Source organism: Colias philodice, chromosome 31 (assembly GCF_061535455.1).
Source record: "Colias philodice isolate Cphi_HAF_F1 chromosome 31, ilColPhil1 Martin Lab GWU primary, whole genome shotgun sequence".
NCBI lineage: Eukaryota > Metazoa > Arthropoda > Insecta > Lepidoptera > Pieridae > Colias > Colias philodice.
The window spans coordinates 2,763,345-2,769,938 of NC_143116.1; positions in this window are offsets into that span (position 1 = coordinate 2,763,345).

Consider the following 6,594-nt stretch of genomic DNA (forward strand, 5'->3'; position numbering starts at 1 on the left):
GAATGTGAAGTGGCGGGAAGAGAGAAACCGAGCTTCATTAAAAATTAATTAAAAAAAAAACCGGCCAAGTGCGAGTCGGGCTCGCGCACAAAGGGTTCCGTAGCAGCAAATATAATAAATTACAGTTAAATCAACCTATCTCAAAAACTATAAGAGATACTTTGATCAAACCAAAAATCGTTGAAAGAGTTAATTAGCATGCATCACCTCTATTTTTTTTAGAATTTTATACCCCGTAGTTATAAAAATAGAGGGGGGGGGACATACTTTTTACGACTTTGAGAGCTGATATCTCAAAAACCGTTCACTTTAAGAAAAATGTTTTTTAGAAAACTTTATATCATTTTAAAAGACCTTTCCATTGATACCCCACACGGGTATGTACATCGAAAAAAAAAATTTCATCCCTCAGTTACATGTATGGGGGGCCCCACCCCCAATTCTTTTTTTTACTATTTAGTGTCATATTTTTGTAGCGGTTCATACAACACATATTCCCATCAAATTTCATCACTGTAGTACTTATAGTTTCCGAGTAAATCGGCTGTGACAGACGGACAGACGGACAGACGGACAGACGGACATGACGAAACTATAAGGGTTCCGTTTTTGCCATTTTGGCTACGGAACCCTAATGAGCTCTTGAAATATATAAATTTAGATTTGAAATGTTTGGATTCATATAATTCATTTAAAAATAATGAAAAATTCTTAGTTACTGCAAAAAGTACAAAAAAATACATTTTTAAAAATATTTATTTACTCTTTATTTACCTCCTTTAAAATCAGATATACTCTATTTCTTCAAATAAAAGTTGGCAACCCTAGCCATGCTTGATGCGCGCACGATCGTCAGTAGGATACATCCAGCACCGCGGCCTTGAGCCGACGTACGTCGGGGATTGACCGTGAATAAGACGCTTAACACGACACTGACCAAACACCAAACAGTAACATTTTGTAAACTTAATAAAACTTATTTTATTTATTTATTTATTTTTATGAAAATAAATCTAGCATCGCGGGGGTGAAGGGGAAGTGGGAGACGGACACGCGCAGGCTCGCTCGCGCACCCTTCGCGCACCTCACTGCCGCCACGTGATCGTAGTGATGTGACTTGACCAACGCTGTACTCGATAGTTTACAAGAAGAACTATATTTTAACATATTATTTATTTAACTTTAAAATTAAAACTCTTTTAAAAATGTATTAAAAATAATTTTGTGGTGTGTTTTGTTTCATACACTTTCTAATATTATGAATGCGAATGTAATATAGTGTAAATGTAAAGTATGTAATGTTACGATATTATATTTTAACCGCTAAATTGATTTTTGAAGATTTTGGTAGGTATAGAATTGATAAAATTGAATAAAAAAATTATTAATATTGTTAATTATTTCATTTTAAATTATTAATTATTTCTTATTCTTATTTAACATTTTTTAAATACTATTATTATTTGATTTATTATAAAAAAAAACACGTGTGGCACTCGGGGACTGCCGCGGTAAAGCTATTGCATAGCATGCCTTCAAGCCACACCTCCGAGCCCGTCGGAGTGGGGAGCGTGAGGTTTTTTCGTTACGGAATTTCTCGATTCGGTCCCCGCGCTCAAGGCCCGCGATAGAAGCTATGCAATAGCTTTAAAAATACTAAACCTGATCTTTTATTTTATTAACTTTAATATTTAAGAAGTCCACACGTTTTTCAGATATTCGAATAAAACATTTTTTTTAAACTACTTATAATTAATACAAGACATAATATTTAAATGGAATAAACACACTTTATTCACTTGGCAAACAAATTTAAAATTACATACAACTTTATTCATAAATTTCTTCTATAATAACATATTGGCTGTTTTCCAATTACAGAGCATAATGCGACTCAGTGGCGCACAATCCCGAATTATGATGATGCTTAATTGGAACGTGAAACGCACCAGCAGGTTGCGCTAAGTTCAGTGTTGAAAAAAAAAATATTCATAGAGTTAGCAATAACCTCATTAATGTGTAAATAAAGTGGTACCTATACATAATAATTGGTTGAAAAATATTTACGGTTATTTTAAGTAATTTGGATTTTGATTATTTCATTAACATTTTTTTCAATGTTTGTACCTTCATCCATACTTATATTTATTTTTTTAACACAATTTGAATTAACTTTGATTATTTCGAAAAAAACTACAATGAAACGAAAGCTTTAAATTTTTTTCCAACAATTAATACCTAACGATAAATATTGCACGCATCAATTCACGCACATTACTTTTAAGAGTGCTCGATTGTGCGAAGCGTTGCTGTAGTTGGAACATTCAACGTTAAGCATTATGCCGCATAATGCGCTCTAGTGCTGTAATTGGAAAACACGGTTAGAATATAAAATTTACTTAAGATACATATTTATTTAAATAACTTATCGATAGCTCAACACGTAATTGATACCTACCCATCCCTATTTGTCACACACATCTATCTATAGCTCATCTGCCTACGATGCGCACTAAGCAATTTGTGCAATACACGCGCTCTATACTATTGTAATTAATATATACTCTAAGCTTAATCACGTTCCTTGACCATTTTATTAAACGTAAAAATTCGTAAAAGCCATGCAACAACAGATTAGTATCGGTTGGCGACTAACTTCACTTCAGTTAAAAAGTAACATTTTGTGTCGTGTAACATGGAAGTAACATTGGAGGGTCAAAAGTAACGTAAAATGTTACAAAAGTAACGTTCTGGCAACGCTGCATTTTCATTTGGTAATACAGAAGTTCTATAATTTTTTAGTGTTGCCGTATCATAATAATATATTATTTTTTTATGACCACACTTGCTCGTACTTCCTGTGCTCGTACCCCCAAAGGTATGTTGCATAGATCGTGGAACAAAGTGAACGCCCCCTGATCAGACCACTCACCACAGCAAATTTTCTACGGAAATCGGAATGGGCATAGAGCAATGATATTATATATAGAAACAAGAGGTAGATACGTCATCAACGCACCAAAACTGATTCCGTGAATTGGTCCTATTTGGGACCAATGCAATCAGTCAGATTGTCACCGGTCCCAGTGAGCGCATGTGCCGATAGGTACATTAAAGTTGTCGAAAATGCCTTCCTGTGTGTTCAGAAAGTGCACGTATTCGTGCAAAAAAATAAAGAAAGATAAAGGAATATCATATCACAGCAAAATATATTAAATTATTACAGTTTAAGAGTAAAAATAACAATTTACAATTCTTTATTAATGACACTTGCTTGACACGTGTATTGAAATAATGAAAGGGATAAAACATTTAACATTGCTTCAATCACTAGTGTGACAAAGCTAGCGTACACTGTGTTCAAAGATTATCATGTAGATACGATTATTGAAAATAGAACGGTTATTTTATTAATTTCGATTTGGGTAAATACTTGATTAATTTTATATTTAAATCCACACAGTGCATATAATTAACAAATATATCTATTTATTATATACAATGAAATCGTGATGGCAAAAATGTTTGTTTGCAAAAATGATGTTGAATATTGAAGAAAAGATTATCGCTACTGACGAAAAAGGCTATTTGCTTTTCTGTAAATAGCTATTGAACATAAATTTTATTTGTGTTTTAGATAAAAAAGGCTTATACTTCATCCTTTCTTTTATTTCATCCTTTTTTTTTCATCTAGGCACCACTATTATTATAATTATCCTACAAGTTGGAGTGATGACCTTGTACGGGTTTCGGGAACTGCCTTGAAACGAATAGCGTAAGATCGGTCCTTATGGAGTTCTATAAGGAGGACTATATGCAGTATGCTCAGCAGTGGGTGATTATCGGGTGAAATGATGATGACCGAAAACGAACACCACAGCTAGTAATAAATACTTAATACAGTTATATCTCCAAAAAAGTTTTTTTTTTTTTCATTTTAATACGACATCATAATAATTAATAATCATAAAATAGTAAATGAAATTGTCACATTTATTTACTTGTGCAGGAAACCTAACATCTATAACATTGAACCTTCTGTGTCGTTTATCTATGCCAATTACCATGGCAACTATTTGATTATTTATATTTAATTGGTGAATTCTTATGACTTTTGCTTACATCTGCGCGGAAGTGACAAACTATCTTTGTCTTTTTTATTTATATCATTTTATTAGAGCCATCTCTCTTATACAGTCTGTCAATGTAATAAAGTAAAATGAAAACTGTATTTGTGTGTGCCTGACACTGCATATGAAGCATTTTTTTTGGATATATTGTGAGTATATAACGTATCTATACATAAAATATCATTGGCATAGAGTAGGAATAGTCAATAGAATAAAGCGTCTTATTTACGGTCCATCTTGACGTACGTCCCGCCAAGGTCATACACGATGCACGACGCAAAACGACAGTGAATAGCGTTGATGTACGTCAATAATTATTATTATTATCTTGCTGGATGTGCACGACCAACTTTTCATCCAGCAAGCACCCCCACCACCGCGAACGTCGTGCAGATGGACAGTGAATAGCGCGGACGTACAGCAGATTAGTGTTGCCAACAGAAATTAATGTAAATACTTGGAAACGTGGCCTATTGATATGATTTTTTTGTGATAACTTAGTGAGTACATGAGCAAGCAAGAAACGGTTATTTTTGATTTTTATGTACACAGGAAATCCCAATTATCATTACTTTTGGATCAACCTTGTACACATGGACAGTTTATATTCAGAAGTTATTATTTTAAAAGAACTCCAAGGCGAATTGTTGAATAACACAGATTTTATGCAAAAGTCCACTGCAGAAAAATGGCAATTTATTTAAAAAAAATATCTTGACGAATTTGTTTGTTTAAAAAAAAATGATTAGCTATATACTCTCTGTTCCCGCCACTTTAGCATTTACTGAAAGAGTCTTTTCGGTCATGAATGTGAAGTGGCGGGAAGAGAGAAACCGAGCTTCATTAAAAATTAATTAAAAATGAGCTCTTGAAATATATAAATTTAGATTTGGAATGTTTGGATTCATATAATTCATTTAAAAATAATGAAAAATTCTTAGTTACTGCAAAAAGTACAAAAAAATACATTTTTAAAAATATTTATTTACTCTTTATATACCTCCTTTAAAATCAGATATACTCTATTTCTTCAAATAAAAGTTGGCAACCCTAGCCATGCTTGATGCGCGCACGATCGTCAGTAGGATACATCCAGCACCGCGGCCTTGAGCCGACGTACGTCGGGGATTGACCGTGAATAAGACGCTTTAATTAGAGTCTGTCAAGCGAGTCTAGTCCACAACCCTTTAACTGATTTCTTATAATGGCAATACTATGATCTGTCAAACAGATTGTCACAAATTCTGTTGTAACCTCGTAATAATCCTGTTATTGTTGAGTTTTTTAAAGTTATAATGCCGAAACCTATTAAAAGTAGTGTCAGGAGCTTTTTGTTTACAATGATTAATAAATATAATCATGTACAGAGTGAATCTGACGACGTCTTATCGCAAAAACGACGACTTTTGGATGAAATCGTTTCAACATCAGGTAGGTTGGCAACAACGTGTTGATACTTTTAGCACAATTGTCTAACTTAATAACTTTTTTTATTTTACTGTGATGTGATCACGATTTCCGTTTTGGTTTAGATCCAGACGTCGAGTTCATGACCTTGAAACTTACTAGGGCATTTTTAAGTGAAAACTACTATAAAAATTGTTGTGTTTTTTTCAGCCACCTTGGATGATGAATTGATAAAAAGCACAATTCATAATTTAGTTAAGCAAGTCATAGCCATAGAAGACAATAAAAAAATGAAATCTGAAACAGACTATCTGACAAAAATTGCTGACAAATATGTTTTTTTTTATCAAAAACTCAAGTATCAATAAGTTTTCAGCGTGCTATATCAGTGTTGACACCTAAAAGATTTTTGAATTTGCCGCCTTTTCCATGGGACTAGACTCGCTTGACAGACTCTAATACAAAGCCATGGATTATATAACGATTGCTTGCAGTGGGTCCACACAGCACTTTGCACGAGCTTAGTCTGCACGGTCTTCACGGTCTGTACAAACATTTTTGTAATGATAGCACAAAATAATGACCTACGTAATTATAACGTTAATTTATTAATATAATAATCATTTTGATCTCTTATATCAAATCGAATCAGTAGCTTCTGAGATTAACGCGTTCAATTATATAAACAAATAAACAATCTATTCAGCTATATAATATTATTCGTATATAAATATTAGTATTATTAGATATAGGTACTAATTTAACAGATCTAGATTTCCACCCGCGTTTTCCCGTTCAAAGAAAAACCCGTATAGTTCCCGTTGCTGTGGAACTACCCATAAAATTAAACTTAAAAAGTAGCGTAGGTATGTGTTATTCTGGATCTTCAGCTACCTACATACCAAATTTTATTATAATCGGTTCTGTAGCATTTGCGTGAAAGAGTATCAAACATACATCCATGATCCAATATCACAAACTTTGGCATTTATAAATAGTAGGAAGTAGGATTAATAGCAGTAGTAGTTATTATTTACTCAATATGTTAAAAATTATG